Raw genomic sequence first — 24186 nt, 5'->3', positions numbered from 1 at the left:
CATGTTAGCACATTTGAAGAAAACAATCCATGTTACTCAACACCATGTCTTTAATCTATGTGAATTGGTTCTATGGATTATATTTCATGTGCGCTAAGCAAGAAGGCAATATAATTAGATGTATATCATTTGATTAAGAAGCTGCCGCCAGTAATATGTTATATGTATGCCTTCAAGGGAACAATATCTATGTTTATGATTATATTTTTAGCGCTGGTAATTAAAGATCAACAGACTCCAATTAATAACTGATAAAGACATCACAAGTAATAAGTGCCCAATGATAGTTGATGATCACTGATAAACTAAGCTGATGATAACCAATAAACTAAGAACTTAAATGATAAGGCATACAGTAACCAGGAATTCCTAACTGTAAAGTGACTAGCCAGAATAACAAACCAATGCTAAGGAAGACAGCGGAATTTCTCTTGGACGCGACCTATCCTATTTAAGACAAAGCACTCAATATCATTTCATTGGGAGAATGGAACCAAAGCATTATCTATGTATATATATGGAGTACTGATCAAATGAATTGGGACGAGGATCGAAGAATAAGAGAAATAAATATATGGGATACTCTTCACAAGAGACCAAAAAGGGAATGAATTATATATATACATATTGCTCATAAGCATCAATAAGTTCAGATTATAGAATATCATATTGGAATTTCTGTTATAAAATGAAATTATATTATATCACTTATGTTATATATATATAAAACATAACCAATACTTTGAGTCTTTCCGAAATCAATTTTGTAATTATTTTATAGACCACATTACACAAAGAAATAAGAAGAAAAAGAGCTAAAAGAGTTGGCACCGTCCTTAGCTATAAGCGCAAGCAAAGTAGCGATCATAACCCTTACTATCTGCTTGTTACAGGAGGACTAATTTCATTTTTGCCCAAAACTTTTAGTAAAATTCAATACAAAATCCATCTGGGCCAGGGGCTTTACTTTTCTTCATTCCAAACACCACCCCTTCAACCTCCTCCAAGGAAATAGGTCTATAGAGCTTCTCATTTATTTTACCAGAAACAATAGACGGAATACAATCAAATACTAATCTTTCTTCCAAAATGGTGGGTGCAAAAACTTTAGAGAGCAAAGCCCTCAAGTATCCATTAGCCTCATGAGCAATCTCCCCAGTCTATGAGAGGTGGATGACCATTTGGAAAATGAGGGATGAAATAACATTATCACATCTTCTGTTCTTTACAAAGTTGTGAAAGGATTTTTTGTTCTTCTCACTTTCCTAAAGCCAATCAACTCTAGCTTTATGCTTCCAGTCAATATCCTCGTGAAGCTCCCACCATTCTCCAAATTTCTTACCAGCAAAGCTTCAACTCTATACAACTCTTCTAAGAGCCCACAATCTCTGATTTGGCAGGTTACAGTGTCCACCCACAATTGTGCCTGCAACTTTATTACAATGATGTTGTCAAAGCATAACCTGTTCCATCTTCTGAGATTATAATTGACATGTTGATATTGTCTGACAAATGAGTACATTGCTGCACCATAAGCTGGCTTCCCCTCCTACCACCATTTCAGCATGAGGTCTTGAAGAGAGGCATAAGTGAGACTTAAAAGACAAATTTTTTCAGGTCTAAAAGTGGGAATCAATGAGCTTGATCGGCCAATGATCTGAACCATTCTAATCTAAAATCTCAAAGCTAGTTGGCAAATTATCCCCAATCCAATAGAAGGATACCAAAAACCTGTCACAGCGCTCTGCAATGGCTTCCAATCCACAACTTCTATTGTTCTACGTATAGAGACCATTATAAGCCTTTACATCCACCATCCTTAAAATTTAATGTTTTCTCTTAGCATCACTATTGAAGGATCAAGTCTAGAATTTCCACTCCTTTCATTCATAGTTATTATAGCATTGAAATCTCCTGCAATAATCCAGGGGTGCAATAGGGCAATAGAGAAGATAAATGTGGTGAGACTATAACACAGATTTATGTAATGTCCCCTTTTTAGGACATTGGGAACTCTGAAGTTAAATTCATGTAATATTATTGATTTGGCTTATGAGAGTTTAGAGAAAATTTGTAAAACGGTTCAATTTAATATTAAAAAAGGGATTAAAAGGTGACAAAGAGGAAGATGACGAAAGATGGAGAAATGGAACGCAAGAGTCACAGCTTGATGCATTAAAAGAAGGAAGGGAGATTCATTTTGGGCATGCTTGGATTTGAGATGATTTTCTGGTTTCTCTTTAGAGAACATAAGGAAGCTTCTGCTTCTATTCAAGATCTGAGGACTCAAACCCTTGGGTTCTTCTTGGGTGGATTAGACGTAGCCCTGATTCATCATCTTTGGTGGATTCACATCAGAATTCACATCTGATATTACAATTTCTTATTATGTGTTTCCAATCTGACTGTTATTGATGTTTGTAAGATTGGATTTTATAATCTGATATGTTAAAACTGAGTCTTTTAATGAGCGTATCGGTTCTTTAGCTTGTTTCTGTTGCTGGGTTATATTGCAAAATTTCTCTGTTTACATTCACAAAATTGTTTTGAGCAAAATTTGGGAGAAAATGCATCAGGGATGTTACAATTCACCACTGAAAAATGTTGGAGCATACACATTAGAGAGTGGTATATTATTTTCTCTATTCACAACTCACAACACCCATAGAGATTGATTCATTAATTTTATACATACATATATAAGATAGTAATATATATTTAGTATATTCCTTGGTCACTCACTAATTACTATTGAGAGGATAGGTTGGTTTTTGTAGGGAGAGCCAGAGTAATTCAGGCACATGATAGGAGGGTCTTGAGATGGGTAAGAACCTTGAGGAAGCCCCGCTAGTAGACTATTTCTGTGCCCTAGCACAGCAGTTTCATCTTCTTCCTTAGGGTTATTGCTTAGGAGGGCAGTAAGGAATAAGGGCTTAAGTATGTATCATGGATCAGTGATTATTTCTCAATCTAAAGCATATAAATGTATAGAAATCATTGGGAATTGGCATTCTCCTAGTAGGGAACATTACAAGTTGTCATTCCCGAGTGTAATTAAAACCCTGATTAAAAATTTTAAGATAAATCAAGAGAAGTCCCAAAAGGGGACATTACATTTTCAAAGCCTTCATTTGGGCTTCATTGTCGGAGAACACTAGGGCAAGCCACCCAAAGCCCCACCACACTCATTTGATACATTTGCAATTGTATTTTGAATACAATTTATATTTCTTTTTAATGTTTTAAGTTCCCAACATAAAAAAACATTGAGCCTGGTGAAGCCCATGGGAACTATGGTAGGAACATCCATCAAAAGGAAGAGTGAATTTTTCTCAAGTATTACAACTTGCCAATGTCTTGATAGATATGTATGTCAAGTATGGAATCACATACAAAGTACATGTACTGTTAGATAACATGCCTAAATAACATGTGGACTCTTGGAAAGCAATGCTTCGAGAATATGCACAAAAATAGGATTTTTTGTTTTCTTTTTCATTAAATGCTATGAGAAAATAAAGGCTTTCATGATGCCTTGAATATTAGCTTATGTACTCGTATAATTTTAGGCACTGAAATCTTGTAGAGAATTTTGAATCCTTCTATTCAAAGTAAAGTTTCCTGAATTTTTCAAACTTTTTAACTTTGTTTCAAACAATTGATGCCTTAAAATGACTTCACTCTCAAAAAATTAGGTTTAAAACAATATTGTAATGTATGACCGCATGAATTTAGCTAGAGGGTTTTGTGTATGTTACCCAAATTTCCAGGAGAGGGATGGGGAAATGAGTTTTCAATAAGACAACTACGTTACCCTACTATTTGGGACGAATATTTTTCCTAGAATAGGGGACAGCTTTATATATATATATATATATATATATTCATGAATAATTAACAGTGCAACAATCATCATAGCAACATACTAACATTGATATATCTAAAATCACTAATCATTCACTAAATCATCATTGAACATAGCATCAAATGAATCAACTAGAGTTCAAATTTCAATTTCATACATTCATAGATATAATTTGTTGAAACAATGAAAAGTATCATATCATCTATCAAAAAACACAAAGGCTGTAAGTTTCAACAAAATAAAAAGTATCATATCATACATCAAGCTTGAATTATCAATGGATCAATGCACCATACAATGTCAAAAGACTCAAAGTTTCAAAGTCAAAATGATAAAGAAATGCACTGATCAAAAAAAATGATAAAGGAAGGAATGAGGATGAGCAAGGTGGAAACATATCTAGTCATGTTTAGGGTTGCGTTGAACTGTAGAGCCTACATTAGAATAAAGAAATTGCAAATAAAATATTAAATAGACTTGCTCTATGTCTCCCCCTATCATCCTTCCCTGGACAATCGGACAATGTTTTGGCTGTCCCTAACTGTCCAAGGGTCAGTCAACAGATTTTAAGACTTGCGTCGACGATTTCCAAGTTTTCAAGGCGATTTGCGCTTTATTTTCATGAACAGGGATGGCTTGGAAATGTTTCCAACCATCCTTTGTCCCTGAAATCATTTATGTTTCTAGTACTTTTGACTTTAGGGTGAAAACGTGTTTCTGGGTAACAGTGGTGTAAAATCATGTCTAGCTGTTTATAGCTGTGTGAAAATGGTTGTTCTTGGTTAAAGTATGAGGACAACATTAATGGAGCTTTTGGTGCCTCCAAGGTTCATAGATACCTTCTTCATTTCCTTTTTGAGCTAAAATGTATTGGTATGGTTTAACCTTCTGTAAGCAATTGTGACTTATGGACTTGTGAGATGCTTGAGAAAAATCAGGTGTGCTTGTAGGTTCATGACTTTATTCTCCATAACATGGGGATAATCTAGAGTGGCAAGGGCATTCGTAAGCATTTGATGATGCTAATATGGTGGGGAGGTGAGTACCTTTCATTGGCCCTTTTTGGTGGAATTGCACTTGTTGTTTGGTAATGGTTTAGATGTAAATTCTTCTTTATCTTCATTTAGATAGTGTCAAAAAATTAGGAATGTTTGTGCTCTATGGAATAATGTGGGAATTCATAAGCTAATTAAACATCGTCATATTTGGTGGAAATGCATAACGGATGAGCTAAAACTGCCTGAAAGAATTTGGTCATTTTTTATGTAATCTTAACTCTTGTATCTTAAGTTCTAACTTGTGATTAAGTAGATAGGAGCATTTATAATTATTTGAACTTGTTGGTAAGTCTTTTGATGTGTTTAGATTAAAGAAATTAAGAAAACAGGATTTTTTCCCCTCTGTTTAATTAAAAAACATAATATATTTGTTAAAGATTATTATTAGGGTCTCCTATATCATCATGCCAGACATGTGGAGTGAATTACATGATATTTTTATTTTAAATGCTAAAATTGTCCAATTTGTTTGCTTGATGTCTATTTTAGAGGCCATTCACTAGTTTAGACAGTAATTCATCTATTGGGACAAACAAAAGTTAAACAAAGTGAACTCAAAATTCATGAAAGCAAATATCCTTTGACAAAGAGGGTGCACCCAAAAAGCTGGAAATCAATGTTCGCAATGAATGTTTAGAAGGTAAAATGTATTCCTAAGGATTGTTTAGTGCTTTTCCATTTCTTTGCAATGCTGACACAGACTAATGTGTGGATATTCCTTTATGAACCCTTTGTGCATAAGGTCACTTGCAACCTTATTTATTCATACAAGAATATTAGAAGTAACAAAACAACAGTCATTGAAGATGAAAATGAACCCATGCACTTGCGTATCATAACTGTGTTTTATCTTCTTCCTATTTTATCCCTGTATAGGAGTTGTGTTTTATCTTCCTTTTTATTTTATCCATATAGGACGGTATCTACATTATCCATGTTTAGTGAAGGAGATAATATGAAGTATGCTTTCTCACTTCACTAAATAGGTATTTATGTAGATTAGAAATCCATAGAATATTGTATTATTATATCTCTATCTGGATTCTGGTCCTCTCAATGATTAGAAATGTAACAATGAGATCAGAAGATGTGAATGTTATGAATCATGATTGTTATTCCTCTCCTTGCATGTTTAGAATAAAACACGTGCTTTTATATTCATAGCCATTTAATGAAAATAAGTGTGGTGAATGTCTTTCTAAATGGTTATTAAGTATGAGGCAGGAATTGGACATTCTTATTTCAATATACTATCTTTAACTGTAATAACCTCCCACAACTTTTTTTGAAATTAAGTTAGTGTCAACAGTAAATGAGATGCATAATAACCTCCTTTCAACTTTCTGATCACTCAGATCCCAGAAAAAGCAAAGTGAAATCATGCGATGTTTAAGATAACAATTAACTGAAAACAAACTACTGAAAGGAAAGCATCAAGCGGAAAGAAAGCCAAATCCACTTGTTCAGTGGGACACGTGCAATAAAACATACAATTATTCAATAGGAATTACAATGGCACATCCACATTCAGTAGGAACACATAGGGGCAAGTCAACTTTCAACGGGAAAGCTTATACAACTGAAAGCAAATAACAAGCTTATAGTGAACATCCACATGCAGTGGGAAAATTTAAGAGTAATGAAATATAAGCAAGCTCCTTCCACTTGTCCAGTGGTGGGTGATTATAACAAACAAGAGCAAATCATTGGCAGTACTGCCATCAAGCATTACAATGTTGGTTCAAACATAATCATGCCATATTAATAGTATATCTGCTGTTACAAAATACTGATAAAGATAATAATGTTGATTCAAGTGCCAATATGTGTAATAATCTGCTGAAAGACCCCCAAAGGTACCCCAAAAAATATGAATAAACAACACTGCCTGAAAATAACAATAATATATCTCAATGACTGATGGATATTTGCTAGTGCAGATCTGGAAAGGCTCTACGAACATGCTGTTACAGTCAGGACAGTAAGACAAACTGTAGTGCTTAGACTTAGGAAGGATCACACCACCATACAGTCATTCTATTCTATCAATTGGTATGGTTCACACGCTGTGCTTCACCAAGTTTCAGGGGCACAGACAGCCAGGTACAGTGTGATGTGTTTTCACTGTGAGGGTGCCTTTGGATCAGTTTTTAGGAGGCTGTACGGGAGGACTATTACAAAATAGATTTTATTATTTTTTATTAACATATCGAGGAATTTCAAATATGCATATTATAATATTGTCAAAGCATTGATCATAGACATTGAAGAAGCTTAATACATACAATTAAACTTGAATTGAGATTTAAATGGGCATTGACAAACGAATTAACAATCAAATGCTTTCATTCTCAATGTGCATACATAATATACAAGAATTATAACAAAATGCCAATAGGCTCCAAGTTTCAAAGATAAAATGGCAAATATGTAGAAATTTATGAATGACACTGATCAGCAGATTCAATGTATCGAAATCTGAGCTTGTGTTTGAGTTGCTGCTAGTATTAAAGGCTGTCTTGGCTAATGGGACCCCAAGTCCCTGAGATGGTTCAGGCACGAGAACGGAGGTACCAAGGCAGGGGACATGTCCGCACGGGCAGAGTACACACTTATTTTGAACATGTCGTCCTTACATGTTACAACCTACAAAAATGAGTTAAGAGCAACAAAACAACAAACAATTTATATTTCAAACCTCCATATACATGCACACATGACTGGTACAGCATGCCTTGAGTGGTATAGGCAGCAAGTAGATGATACAGCCAACACATTAAAGTCTCCAAATTGCCTCAAACAACACTTCATCAAAACTTTGAAGTCTTAATGCAACTGCAACACTCTGAAACTCTGCAACCTGAACACATCAAAATATTCCACGAACTGAAACTTCAATTAGCAACAATTGTGATCTCTGAAATGAAACCACACCAGATCCTCAATTCCTCCTTTCTACCAATCTCTGCTGTAGGTAGTTCAACTGCTTTAGGCGTTCTACTTTGATATGAGGAAACTAATACTTGGTATAGTGGTGATGCACAAGAATGGTTGACTAAAGTTACCAATGACCATACCATTTAAGTGTTTTATGATAAATTGGTGCATAGGATAAAAAGAAGAGCCAAGGTAATTTATGGTGTCCATCTTAATGCATTGAACCTTATGGCTAGGACTAGTGCCAATGTGGTGAAGGAAACATCAAACTGAATAGATGTTGATACCTCTAGGCTTGACTATCAGGGTGTGTCTTGAGGAATTGACTGATGAGAAAAAAAATTGCTAGCTTACCAATGGTGCCAATAATCTAGTTTCTATATGGCTTTTTTCACCCAATCTTTTGACTCACTATTCCTTTATTGCTAATGGTTTTTATTTAGTTTGTAGGTGTCATCTAGATCGTAAATGTAAACAAGGTTGGTATTTTGGCTTCTACCCACAAGGTGGCAAGGCTTTTTGTTGGATGTAAGCAGTTTCTATCTTTTTATGTAGTTCCAATCTAGCTACTTTAGCTTCTATGAAATGCTTATATGTGCTCTTACAATTCTGGGTGGAATCCCTATAGACCACAATTAGTTAATAGAAAATAACAATGAAAAATTCTAAACAAAGTAGGAGTACAAGTTTGACAGAAGAATCAAACAAGTCAACTATGGGCTCACTTCAACATGTTTTTTATCATCTCATCCTAACACTAGACAAGGTTGATGATGAGCACCTTGATCACACACAATGTAAAGAGAACTTGCATCATCTCCTTGTAAACCAGGCTCAATGTTTGATGTGGGTGCATGTGATGTGCTGCAAGCAACTCTTTTCACCTACGCTTGCCACGCAAGTACTAAGGTTTTATTGATAACCTAAAAATCCCAAAGTTTACCACTAGGAAACATTCGATAGGAATTGAGCTTCAAATGCAATAGCTCAAGCTAGTCCTTTGTCAATGTTAGGAGACCATCACATTCTTTCTTTGGATTAAGATGTGCCTCTAGAAGAGATTGAGCACTCTCAATTGGGTTGAATTGTTTAACGATTTTTGGCTAGGATTCAATGATCATAAGAAATTTTCTTAATTGACCAAGGCTTCTCCATCCTACTCTACAAAGAAAATTAAGAACATTCCTTTATTTTGAAGTAGGGGCCTTAAATCTTTGTCAATGTTCGAAGACCATCTTATTCTTGCTTTGGATAAAGATGTGCCTCTAGAAGAGATTAAGCACTCCCAAATGAGTTGAACTTGTAAGTTTAACAATTTTTGGCTAAGATTCAATGATCATAAGAAATCTTCTTAATTGACCGAGGCTTCTCCATCCTACTCTACAAAAAAAATTAAGAAACACTCCCTTATAGTTTGAAGTAGGGGCCTTAAATCTAAGGAAATTTGAGTTGTTGCTTAAGCCATAGTTTCTAGTATTGAAGACCATGATGGAAACATTTCTATTATGCCTATATGAGTGTTATTATCCTCCTCTACGCTATAGTTTTGGAGAGATTCATGTTTAGAAGGCACCAGTAATATGTCATATCCCTTACTACACATCTAAATGAGATTAACAATTCATAATACATTTGACAATTAACATACTTAAGCACTGATTCTTTAGTTATCTCTTATACATCAGTTGTAAAGGGCATGGGAATTTACTTGTCGTAGGGTGTGTTGGTTCCCAAAACCGCAAATTAGAATCTTACGAGCCTTGCTTGCTCGATGCTGGGATACCCAACCAGTTAAGGCCAACTTGACGAAATTGATTGATGCGATCTAAATCCCCTGCACTTTTGGCTCTGCAAGACCAAGGTGGGTGTACCTGATCCTGGAAAACAACCTTATATCCAAGATGCTTACAGCAAATCAGTTAAAACATGAATACAATAAAAGTTTTCCTAATGGCAAGAAATATAGAAAACTTCAAACTTGAAAATTATGAATTAATAAATAAATTTGATAATGTTTTAAAAAAAATAATGAACGCAACAAATGAATATATTAATTCCTCAATGGAAAGAAATAAAACAATTGCCAGCACATGAATTATAAATTAAGAGCAATATAAAGACCAGTGCTTAATTAAATGGGCAATCAGAGTCAATATAATAAATTGAAACGTACAACTTTATAAAGTTCAATACACTTAAACTATAAACAATTTTAATAATTTAGACGCAACAATTCAATTAAATGAATACAATTTTAAAACTAGTCTAGGATGCGCTTTAATTCCTGCGGAGACAAACTAGACATAAATACAAAAATAATTAATAATTTCACAATATTTATGTTTATCAAATTTAAAATGCAATAATGACCCACTGCACTTATCTGAATATTAAAATATTTATAAAAAATAATAAAAAAATTTATAAAGGACACAACTTAATAATAATTTAAAATTCCAAAATTTAAAATAAATAATTATGCTGGAAATAAAATCGCAATAAAGACACTACTTATAGATGATCTATCTATTGCGCCTCAATTCCGGAATCACATATAAATTTGCTCGACAATCTAGAATCCGCGGGCTTAGTTCAAAACTTCGTTTATTTACCACTGAGAAAATGAAATATATCAAGTGCATATAGTATATGTAAAAAAATTAAATGAATATGAATCCTATATTCTCTTGTGTCTTTTACATCTTTATTTATAAATAATGAAAAGGTGCGTGGGTGAATAGACATACCCATTCAAAACCTAATCAAAATAAGGCAACTCTTTGTAACTAAAAACTATTGTTAATTCTCTTTGAATATTTTGGGATATAAACTTTGGATAAACTTAAATGATATATGACAGGTAGAGGGATATATCGATGCCAATCAACTTTATAAATTGGGTACTTTGATAATGTCGGAATTAGAGTTTCAACTTCAAAGATACACGTGGCAGTATGTTCTATCACTCCAAACTTGCATGGGCTTCTCCTCTGGTATGCGCTTTACATTAGACCATAATTCTAAATAAAAGGGCTCCACGGGAATAGCATGACTTCAAATGCCAATACACAATCTCCATCAACAAACTCTATTCACCTTTGGTGGTCTAAACAACATTTATGCTTCATTACCTGCAAACAAACACACGATAAATTACTGAACAACAATAGAAACATAAATCCCATGTTCAGGAGGCCTTGTGAGAAGAAGGTACAAAAGCCTCCACTATCAACCGTAGGTTTATGAATAATTCAAAAATTTTGACTCTACCTCTTATGTGAGAGATAATACCGAAGATCTCACGTTTGTATCTTCCAGTGGCACCCGCACACTTAAAAATTCTTCCACACTTGGTACTGTGAGTGGGATATGTATATCTTTACCATCCTGATCGAAGCACTTACCCTTTATTAATTATGGTGGCAATAATTGATTCTAATTTAGGCATGATTCCATTCTCAGAAACACTATAACCACTATAATCACAACAGACATCTTCATAGTAACTAATATTCATTCTCTGAAGTTAAAAATTCTCAGCGAGTTTGGTCGTGTACAAATTACAAATGTGCAAAGATGACTATATGATAATTGCATCCAAACTGTTTGATAAGATGTCTGAATATTATTTCTCTTTGGAGCTTACTCATATAGGTCTCAGATTGAGCAACATCTCCTTATAAGATGGGGGATGCATACAACAGTCTATACTTGGGACAATCTTCCTCCATTTGCTAGGGAACACATAAAGCTTTCCAGATTTTCAAACATGATATGATACTACTGAGACAAATGGCAAAATATTTAGTTTCCATAGTGTATTTTTCTAATGTAAAGGGATGTCCATTGCGCAGATATAACTTTACCTTCAACCCATTCAAAGGTGTATCTAGCAATCCATTGTTTGTGCCTACTATGGTTACATCATATGCTCGTATCATATTATTCCAACTCTCCCCAAATATTGAACAGGAAATTGATTCTGTAAATCTACCAATGGACTCAGAATTAAGCTACCTTCATAGCTTCTATATATATGCTGATACACTTCAATTGATTGAAATATAATCACTATTCACCTACTACATATTATGTAAGGGAATTGATTTCAGAATAGTCACTATGTCATCATTCTTTGTTAATATCATTACCTCTTGTCAACTAGAGCTTGGTATTGTTGAAAGAAGTCATCTTTGATATAGTATGTATTGATGCTATCTAGTTATACATCATCGATATGTGTTTGAGAACAGAGATGCCTATTCTTCTTCAGAATAAATTATTTATTCAAATCTTTGCATAGACGCCTTTCGTAGAAGTATGAAATACTAATATGTACATCTTTCTCCATACAAATGATTTCATATGATTATGATGAAAACTCCTAAAGTAGAATTATTCTACACCTTCATTTTAGAGTTAACTGATTGGGTTTATGATGTAATCCTTATGTATTTCATAATTGTCCACCTTAGCAAATGAATCATCTCTAGGCATAGAAACTGTGGCATTAACATGCTAACTAGAGACTTGCAACTCCTTAATTCACATCTCCTTCTCGCATCAAATAGCCTATATAACATATCTTTATTATGGATATTGATTACATTTTTTATTTGTGATATTAATGACAACTACATTTTACCAAGTCTCCAACATTATTTTCAAATGGAGATTCTACTCCTTTGCAAAATTTAGAGCTCCATCAGTGGCTCTTGCCAAGGACATATGCTCCTTAGGGGCATAATGAGATGAGGAGCAGGCTGAGCATCCATGCTTAACATGGTGTACGGTGAAATTGGGTGGCCCGAAGCCCCCCAAAAATGAACATCACTTCTTTCCTCTATCGAATACCCGAATCTGATTGTGTAACACTTTGAACCTACTGAATATGACATTATATTGTTCCTTAATAAAATCTGATCCATTAACAAGTGTTAGAGAACAATCATTACACAACATGTGCATCTCCTGTTCAAGATTAGAATTTACATTTGCCTTATCAATAGGATCTTTTAAAAAGAAATAAATTTGATTATTTAATTCAAGCATGTGATTTCTTATTTCATTGATTTGATTAGTATATACAAAAGAAAAATCCCCAAAAGAAGGATGATGAAAACTTGAAAGCAATTCCTTAAGCATATTATGAACAAATGTTATCACAAAGTCTTAAGGGATACTTACCTCAGTACGCTGCATATACTTCATACCTATGTCAAATGCATCATCCATACGAGTAAAATTTTCTGATTCAGCTTCATGAATGCAATCCTTGGTATTTGACTTTTGTTTTGCTATTGAGAAGTCATTAAGTGTGTTGTGACCCTTGCTGAATCGAAGGTTCGTATGTAGTTGATTTGTTATATCAATATCTAGATCAACTTTCTCTGCTTTGATTCCTTCTAGCACATAATTTTCTTTATCTTTATACTCCAAATGCTGATTTTTCTCCTTTTGTACTTGTTTAACCTCATATCATCCTCATATATCTGATATGATTTTGGCTCATTGGATGAACTGAAAGGATTCTTGCCTTGTGAATACATACCACACATCTTATCGACTTCAACATTATCATTAGGCATGATATCTTTATTATTTTCATCATAGTGCTGAGATATTTATTTGCCTAAAATATATTTTTCAAACAATGGACTCAAGAAAGCAACCTCAGGAATATCTTCATGAGAACCTTCATCCAACATTTTCTCATGCTGTCATACTTCACTTTCACAAAACATTATGTCCTGATTCTCTATTGTTTCACTGCATAGGGTCTCTAAAATGATTTGGAAGTCCCCTTTGGATGCATCTTCCTCTTCTTCCCGAATGCTCACATTTTCCTCAAGAGCTACAGGTGTATAAAAACTATATTCTTCATTCTTTTCTATTAATCCATCATATACGGGATATGAAAATTCTTTGAAATTGTATCCAAATAAATCTCTTTCTATACTTAGACCACAATACACATCTTCAACAAATATGCCATCCTCTTGAGAAGTGCATGATCCTTCTAGTTCATTGGTTTCCTCCTCATGAAAGTAATATGGATTTGTAGAGATGACTGAATTTTCTTGTTCATTGAATGTTTCATACGATACAACTATTGTCTCATTAATCTGATTTTCTTTGTGCACAGGAAAAAAAATTTGACCACCCTTTTTAACATACTTTTGATATTCCAGGTCTAACAAGGTTGAAATCTCATCCACACTAAGAGAATCCTCTTCATCATTTCCATTTTCTTCACAATCTAATTCCTTACCGGTCTCATCATGATCTGATTTTTCTTCGATTTCTTCTACATTTGAATTTGAAAGGTCATTATGTTCTTGTATTACTTTAGTATCTTTTGCTTCATCTTTAATAGCTTGATCCCATATTTGAAGAAGAAGCTTCACATCAGGGTCCTTTGGTGGGATTCTCAACTTGACAATTTTGTTTAGAAATTCCTTGTAAGGAGGTTTGATGTTCGATGGAATCTCATGATAAATGTTCATTATTCTCAAAACAAATGTGCTGAAGTCTCGCCTTCATATCTTTCTATATTGAAGAAAACATCTAGTGGAGACATGTCAAGATCCTCTTCCATGTTGCAACTTCGGTCTTCATATTGTTCATAATACATCTCTTCTTCATGGTTTGCATCATCGAATTCAGATAGGAACCATCCTTCAAATTCCTTCCAAGATGAGATAAGTTGTGTGGGTAATGATTCGTATGCTTGTCTAGCATCGTTCTTTAATGTTCTGGCAAACAACTTCATCACTTGATCTTCCGCACAAATCTCATAATCTTCTATAAATGTATAGAATGCATCCAAGTGTCGAATTGCCAATTCATCCCATTCTCCATGGAACTTTGGCACCAGCTGTGAAAGTTTTGGGTTTAACCTGCTAGGTTCATAATCAAACTTGTTGAAATCCAATGGCCTAATGCCATCTGGAACAAAAGGCTTTCTTTCAAATGATTGATACATTTGAAAGACCATCTACCAATTCTTTCTGAGTCCTCTCACTCAGCACAATCACTAATGATCTAGGCACTCCTTTTGTTAAAGTACCAATCAAAAAAAATAGAGTTGCCAACTCCAAATGGAGGAAATCAATAATCTTAAACAATCTGAGTTCTTCCTTCCAACAGAGTATACTTCCCCAAAGATTGAATCTGTAGAAAAAGTTTAAAGAAAAACATACAATGCTTCTACAAGATCAAATCTTTATAAAGCAATTTAAGATTTATATTAAAAATTATGAGAGATTGAAATCTTCAAGGAAATTAAATGCACTGTAAAAAACTTCTCAAAATGTTTTAAGAAATTAAATAGAATCTAGCTCTTACTAGTCTACAATTAGAAACTCTTAGGGTTTATTTTGCAACTTCCCCAATGGAGTCGCCAATCTATTGGTTCCCAAAACCGCAAATTGGAATCCTACGAGCCTTACCTGCTCGATGTTGGGATACCCAATTGGTTAAGGCCAACTTGACGGGATTGATCGATGCAATCTAAATCGCCTGCACTTTCGGCTCTCCACAACCAAGGTGGGTGTACCTGATCCTGGAAAACAACCTTATAGGGAAGATGCTTAAAGCAGATCAGTTAAAACACGAATACAATAAAAGTTTTCCTAGTGGCAAGATATATAAAAAACTTTAAACTTGAAAATTATGAATTAATGAATAAATTTGATAATGTTTTAAAAAAAAAATGAATGCAACAAGTGAATATATTAATTCCTCAATGGAAAGAAATGAAACAATTGCCAGCATATGAATTATGAATTAAGAGCAATATAAAGACTAGTGTTTAATTAAATGGGCAATCAGAGTCAATATTATAAATTGAAACGTACAACTTTATAAAGTTCAATACACCTAAACTATAAACAATTTTAATAATTCAGACACGACAGATCAATTAAATGAATGCAATTTTAAACTAGTCTAGGATATGCTTTAACTCCAGCGGAGAAAAACTAGACATTAATACGAAAATAATTAAATATTTCACAATAATGTTTATCAAATTTAAAATGCAATAATGACCCAATGCACTTATCCGAATATTAAAATATTTATAGAAATTAATAAAAAACATTTATAAAGGACACAACTTAATAATAATTTAAAACTCCAAAATTTAAAATAAATAATTATGCTGGAAATAAAATTGCAAAAAAATCACTCCTTACAGATGATCTAACTATTGCGCTTCAATTCTGGAATCACATATAAATTTGCTCGGCAATCTAGAATCCGCGGGCTTAGTTCAAAACTTCGTTTATTTGCCATTGAGAAAATAAAATATATCAAGCGCATATAGTATATGTAAAAAAATTTAAAATGAATATGAATCCTATATTCTCTTGTGTCTTTTACATCTTTATTTATAAACAATGAAAAGGTGTGTGGGTGAATAGACACACCCATTCGGAACCTAATCAAAATAATGCAACTCTTCGTAACTAAAAACTATAGTTAATTCCCTTTGAATATTTTGGGATATAAACTTTGGATAAACTTAAATGATATATGACAAGTAGAGGGATATATCGATGCCAATAAACTTTATAAATTGGGTACTTCGATAAATGTCAGATTTAGAGTTTCGGATTCAAAGATACGCATGGCACTGTGTTCCATTGCTCCAGACTTGCATGGGCTTCTCCTCTGGTATGCGCTTTACATTAGACCATAATTCTAAATGAAAGGGCTCCACGGGAATAGCACGACTTCAGATGCCAATACACAATCTCCATCAGCAAACTCCATCCACCCTTGGTGCCCTAAACAACATTTATGCTTCATTACCTGCAAACAATCACACGATAAATTACTGAACAACAACAGAAACATAAATCCCATGTTCAGGAGGCCTTGTAAAACCTCCACTATCAACCATAGGTTTATGAATAATTCAAAATTTCTGACTCTGCCTGTTATGTGACAGGTAATACTGAAGTTCTCACGTCTGTATGTTCCAGTGGCACCCGCACACTTAAAAATCCTTCCACAATTGGTACTGTGAGTGGGATATGTATATCTTTACCATCCTAATCGAAGCACTTATCCTTTATTAATTATGGTGGTAATAGCTGATTCTAATTCAGGCATGATTCCATACTCAGAAACACTATAACCACTATAATCACACCAGACATCTTCATAGTAACTAATATTCATTCTCTGAAGTTGAAAATTCTCAGCCAGTTTGGTCGTGTACAAATTACAAATGTGCAAAGATGACTATATGATAATTGATAAGATGTCTGAATATTATTTCTCTTTGGAGCTTACTCATAAAGGTCTCAGATTGAGCAACATTTCCTTATAAGATAGGGGATGCATACAGCAGTCTATACTTGGGACAATCTTCCTCCTTTTGCTAGGGAAAGCATAAAGCTTTCCAGATTTTCAGACATGATATGATACTACCGAAACAAATGGCAAAATATTTAGTTTCCATAGTGTATTTTTCTGATGTAAAGGGATGTCCATTGTGCAGATATAACTTTACCTTCAACCCATTGAGGTGTATCTAGCAATCCATTGTCTGTGCCTACTGTGGCTACATCATATGCTCGTATCATATTATTCCAACTCTCCCCAAATACTGAACAGGAAATTGATTCTGTAAGGGCCCGTTTGGTTGCAAGCGTAGGAATTGAGAATTAGAATAGAAAATTTGAATGAGAATGGAGAATGAAGAATAGGAATGGAAAAATGCAATCCAATCTTGTTTACCCCTTGTTTGGTTATGCAAGCTTAAATTGGAATAGGGTTAACTTGCGATCAGCGCCATTTGAAAATATTTCTGAAGATTCCATCGGCGCCATTGGAAAATCGCTGAAATATTTGAAAATATTGAAAACAAAGTTCCAGCGCTCACCCCAGGTCAAAGCGGATTTGAAAATTTAATCAAATTTGAGAAAGTTAAAATGAATGCAAGAATAGCAATTCCAATTACAGGTATTTTTTGGAATGTACAAAAGCTCATTTTGGGGCTAAAATGAGAATACGTATTCCTATTCTCTATTCCTATTCCACGCACCAAACAAAGAATACAAATCATATTCTAATTTCCTATTCCTATTCCGGTTGTATTCCAGCAACCAAAGGGGCCCTAATCTACCAATGGACTCAGAATTAAGCTACCTCCGCAGCTTCTATATATATGCTGATACACTTCAATTGATTGAAATATAATCACTGTTCACCTACTGCATATTATGTAAGGGAATTGATTTCAGAACAGTCACTATGTCATCATTCTTTGTTAATATCATTACCTCTTGTCAACTGTAGCTTGGTATTGTTGAAAGAAGTCATCTTCGATATAGTATGTACTGATGCTATCTAATTGTACATCATCGATATGTGTTTGAGAACAGAGATGCATATTCTGCTTCAAAATAAATTATTTATTCAAATCTTTGCACAGACGCCTTTCATAGAACTATGAAATATTGATATGCACATCTTTCTCCATACAAATGATTTCATATGATTATGATGCAAAATCCTTAAGTAGAATTATTCTACACCTTCATTCCAGATTTAATTGATTGGGTTCATGATGTACTCCTTATGTATTTCATAATTGTCCACCTTAGCAAAAGAATCATCTGTAGGCATAGAAACTGTGGCATTAACATGCTGACTAGAGACTTGTAACTCCTTAATTCACATCTCCTTCTCGCGTCAGATAGCCTGTATAACATATCTTTATTATGGATATTGATTACATTTTTTATTTGTGATATTAATGACGACTATATTTTACCAAGTCTCCAACATTATTTTCAAATGGAGATTCTAATCCTTTGCAAAAATTAGAGCTCCATCAGGGTGCTTGACACCAATTTACAAGTAGGCTCCCTCAAGGCTTCACGACCCTGTCCCATATCCCACCTTGGGCTTGGGTGTCACCTACCTTGTATGGATTTACTCTGCGTCTCCCTACACCACGAACCTATTCTCTTAAGGGGCTATAGCAAGTGATTCAGGAATAGGCTATGAATATGCTAACTTCAAAAGGTTTACAAATAATTGTAAAAGAATAAAACCCAATGTGTGTGTGTGTGCGTGTCTATACATACATACATACATGTATATATATATATATATATATATATATATATATATATATATAGAGAGAGAGAGAGAGAGAAAGAGAGAGAGAGAAAGAGAGAGATCTCTCTGTGTATCCTATTTCAGTGTTTACTATTATAATTGATATTAATGTTACAATACATGTAGTGGACCATATATTAGCCCCTTGATTTTATTATCATTCAGAAATAACATTTTGTAGATCATAATTGGTTCATTATATATAAATTACAGCATACTTTGTTGTCACATGATGCTTGCCAGCATCATAATATGGTTTATTTGACCTAAGTTATCAGGTTCGCCGATTCCAAGCCCTTCCATCAACCTGGTTCACACCAAGTACTAGTCCTGGTCCGGTTAAATATGGGATTCAGCCAAGGTTCAAACCTGGGCAGGCTGGTTTGTTTGGGAGGAACCTAGGCATACCTGGGCGGATCAACTTAAATAAGGGCAGATAGGCATGGAAAACAAGTTTTTTTTTTTTTTGTGGGGGGGGGGTTGCGTGGGGCGGGGGGTGGGATTTAACTACTTTTCAAGTTCATAACCGAACCATCCCTACATCCTTTCATCTTTCCAATTTGCAGTAGAGATATAAATTGACATTCTCCCCTACTTATGCTACACAAGCATGTTTCTTGAGCACATTAAAGTAATTCCATCTATGACTCAATAGGGGGAAAAAAGATATACAGGGATGTATTTTCAGATTTTCCTTGAAGAAATTACGCTTGAGAAATTTGGTAACCCTATCAATAACAAAGCTTGTACAACCAATGTCTATTGATATCTAGTAGAATAATCACAAGACTAAACAAAATTAAAAATTAAATTCTTCGCTTGGATAGGTTAGTTTGTCAAGAAAAGATGGAGTAAAACATCGCAATGTAGAAGGAAATTCCCAACACGGGTGTAATGACATATATCACAAAACCTTGAGGGCAAAGTCCTAAGATAGGTATGAATAAGTGTTTTGGAGGGAGCCTACTTGTAGATTGTTGTCCAAGTGCCCTAAGAACAAGTACATCTTCATCCATCTTAAGTTTTATGTTCCGAAGAGAAGGAATCAGTGCATAAGTATGTATTATAGATCATTAATTGACTTAAATGCATAGTGATGCGTGCTAATCATTGGGAATTGGCTGCCTCTTAGCTAGGAACATTACAAATTGACATTTTGAGGTGCAATTCAAACCCTAGTTGGGAAATTTGATGTAAATTAAGTAAGTCAAAGTTGGGGACATTACAAATGGCACAGAGCTTTGATTGTGCCATTTTGTAGGTTAAAAGAAAAGATAAGGTAATTCTAGTCAATGAGAAGGAATCTAACAATGTGTATTATGTATGCTCTATGTCTTCATACACTAATGTGTATTATTTTGTGTATGCTCTATGTCTTCATACACTTATGTGTATTATTTTGTGTATGCCTTGTGTCTTTGTGAATTCATGTGTATATTTTGCATTCTCAAGTGTATGCTCCATGCATGATTCTACTTTGGTTGATCTAGAATAAAAGAATAACTAGAGTGAACCCAAAGATATGAATTGTAATCATGTCCCTTGGCGGCCTTTAGATGTATTTTTTATCATTTTCAAAGACTTGTAAAGGTGGCAATGTTGTTTAATGATTAATGAAGGTTTATATTATAGTAAGTCCTACATAAGCAAGGTAACCACACATGTGGAAGCGTGCAAGACAAAAATTTAATTGACTTTTAGAACTGGAAAAGACTGGTGTTTGTAATGATTTTATTGTGGCCGTTATTATGCTTAGTAAAAAGAGGGACAAGTGTTTTTGTGAAGTGTGCATAGGAAGTTTGTAAGAAGTCACCTTGTGAGCTCATAATTGTAGAAGGTTTAGGGATATGAAGGCAACATTCTCTATAGACACAAACAAACAACAAAAGGGCTTTAAAAGCCTAGTTACGGAGAGATTGAATAGACTGTTAAAAATCAAGGATAATGCAGTAGTAAATGTTGTTTTAGAGTTGTTGGGAAGCCAATATATAGAGAGAAAGAGGAAATGGTGGATGAATCTGGATGTGATTTCAATGATTATTCCAATTGTGAAGTGGGTTGTGACTAGCTTGTTCGAAGATGACATCTTGTTAGGTATGGACTCAATTCTGGAATAGGCAATCTGTGGAATCGGCTCTGATATTTTAGAACGCTTTGAGGATGAAGAGGATGTACGAGTCTTTGGGTTAGTGCCCTTTGTGCATTGGTGGGGAAGAGTAGATAAGGTTGCTTATAGAGCTAAGATTGTGGGTCTAGGAAAAGCTTAAACGGAAAACAATTAAGCATGAAGCAACTACAATGCAAGTGTGGAGGATGCTTAATGCTACGATCCACAAGAGGATGAGAACAAGTAGGGGCTGGAAATGCCACTACACTTTCTGATCTGAAAAGTGGGTGTGTTGTTTGAAGATGTTGAATTTTTGCATATTAATTATAATGTTGCAGAGGCCTTTTGTGTAAAGCCCTTGGTGCAAGATATGGCATTTCTCTATGATGCATTATCGTGCCTAGGTTTGTTTAAGGTGTTCTATAACGGTGGTGTGGCGTGGTGGTTAAGCAGATGATAGGCTCAGATGCTTGCTTGACTGAACAATGGTAAGCATTTTTTAGTCGCAAATCCAAGTCAAGCTTGATGAAAGTTCTAGTCGAGTTCGGAATAGTGGTTGATGAAGGTAGCGATGACACCTGTTGCAATTAAGGTTAAGTCAAAAGTAGGGCTTGATAGCTGATGTATATACAGATCAAATGTAGTCTTGTTATAATATGTTTTAGGTGTTAGATAGTGGGAGATAGATGTTAGTGCTTTAGGCTTCCTTAGAAGGAGTAAGATAGAGATGGTTGTGGTGTCCTATGGTTTACACTTCCATGAGTAGATTGTAAATCTTATGCAATCCTTATTTTATAGTTAATATATTTATATAATTACAAATCAAAAACAAAAGTTATTAATTTGTAGTAATTTGGCCGGGAAGCAAAGGTAGAAGCATTCTAATGCAAACACGGATTAAGTATCCAATTGCCCAAAATGAGGTTTGTATGTGCATCTACAAGGCATTCATGAGCTTCCACAAGCATCCACAGGCCCTACATCAAAACTAGCATTTTTTTTAATAAAATCTATTTAAAACATTTGTTTAATAACATTTTTAATCCTTTTTTTGCAACTTAACCCTAAAATAGCCCTAAAAGAGGCCATTCATTCTTTTTTTCTTCTCATTTTGTTCGCAGCTAGGCTCTCCTCATTTGATCTCCACTTTGGTATTTTGAAGACAAGGTGATTACTTTAAAAAATGATTGTTTGTGGGGTGCTAGATAGCTTCCACAAATGAGTTTTAAGCATTTAAAGTAAGTATTTGATCCCATTCTTGAGTGCTTTAATGAATTTTTCCAAGTTTGGGAAGAAACTTTTCAAGTTTTTTTTCATTTTTTTAAGAAAGAAATAAACAATTTTAGCTATCTATTTTTTTAATATTTTTGTATCATTTTTTAGCAATTGTATGTTTGATGTGCATAATTTTTTCCTAATTTAAATTTATTTGTTTTCTTATAATGGCAATGAAATAAAAATGTATTGTGAAAGAATGGTCGCTATAATAGTCAAAGTTCAGTGGTAGAGCAAGAAGCCAATAACTACAAAATTAATATGAAATATCCTTTAAGGAGACATACCACAAGATTATCAAAGGTGTCAAGAGGTGGGTCATACATTTGGAAGTGTAATGTATGTGACACTAAACCATTCAATAGCTCATATTCTCTGGTCAAACTTCATTTTATAAACCCTTGTGGTAAAAGAAAGGGAATGTGCAAAGGAAGCAAAGATGGGAAGGGGATGACTAATGCACAAATAGCAAGATTTAAAAGAAAACAAGAACAAGTTGATAAATTGGTTAAAAGATCAAAAAAAAATTCTTATCAACCTCCACTTGGAAAGAAGAAAATGCAACTACCTATTGATCTAGTTACATCCTCCAAACATCCATTCTTGCAAGTACCTGTACCAGGAGAGGAAGAGGAAGAACTAGAAATTACCACCCATTAAAGAGGTCAGTTGGGCACATCTAAAATAGAGGCAAGAGAGCTTCTTAATCAAGCCATTGGACATTGCCTCCATGCCAATACTATTCCTTTCAACTTCGTGAGATCACCAAATTGGAACGAAATGGTGGTAGCCATCAATAAAGCACCAGCTAATTACACGAGTCTCGAGTATGAAAAGGTGTGTACCACTCTTGCAAAAAGAGAGGACCTCTATTGAGAGATTTCTTCAGCCAATTAAAAATTCTTGGAAAACTATGGGTGTTTCTATTGTTTTTTATTGATGGAACGATACACAAAACCGGCCATTAATGAATGTGATTGCAGAGCCCCAAAAAGGATCAATGTTTATGAGGGCAGTTGATTGTCAAGGGGTAGAGAAAAATGCACAATTCATTTCGAGAATTCTCATTGAGGCCATAGAGATGGTGAGTAATGAGAATGTGGTCAAGGTGATTACAGAGAATGCCAAAAATTGTAAAGGATACCAAAAATTGTAGGGGTATAGTTGCTTTGGACACTCCTTCAACTTGGTTATACAACAAATTAGCACTCAAATGGATTAGGTCAAGCAAGTATACCAAGGGGGTAGGAGATACAAATGTTTGTTATGACCTATCAAATGTCACATGCAATATTCAAATCATTCTCCAAATTGGAGTTATTGAAGGTAAATTATAATTACTAAAATTTATTTATTTATTTAAATTTCTAATAAATTTTATGTCATGTTCGATCATCAAATTATTTATAAATTAGAGTAATCTTTATTGACATATTGTTAATAACTTGTTTAGGTTATTGAAATCTGATTTGCATCTCATATTATTATTATAAGACTACATTGTTAATAACTTGTTTAGGTTATTGAAATCTGATTTGCATCTCATATTATTATTATAAGACTACTTGTCAAGGTTCAAGGGGCACTGAGGCAAATGATTATCTCCAACCAATGAAATGTGTGGATGGCTTCACATTTAGACAGGGCCCAAAAGGTTGATGCATTGGTCTTGGATGACAGTGGGCTCGTGTGCAATTTGTATTGGATTTCACCAAGCCAATCATGACTATGCTCCGCTTTGCTGATATAGATAAACCTTATTTGGGGATATCTATAATGGCATGGACACAATGGTAGAGAAGGTA

General features: G+C 34.3%; 1 protein-coding gene across 2 annotated transcripts in view; it reads right to left on the bottom strand.

Moving 5' to 3' along the window:
- Window positions 1-24186, bottom strand: part of LOC149548147 (putative protein phosphatase 2C 57) — a 123848-nt gene that overhangs the window by 96785 nt on the left and 2877 nt on the right. The gene's annotated exons all lie outside the window — the stretch shown is intronic.

This window comes from Cupressus sempervirens, chromosome 7 (genome assembly GCF_028749045.1).
Source record: "Cupressus sempervirens isolate cs-2001-9-10 chromosome 7, ASM2874904v1, whole genome shotgun sequence".
Lineage (NCBI taxonomy): Eukaryota > Viridiplantae > Streptophyta > Pinopsida > Cupressales > Cupressaceae > Cupressus > Cupressus sempervirens.
Note: the sequence above shows the minus strand (reverse complement) of the source record. Positions and strands in the feature narration are given on the sequence as shown.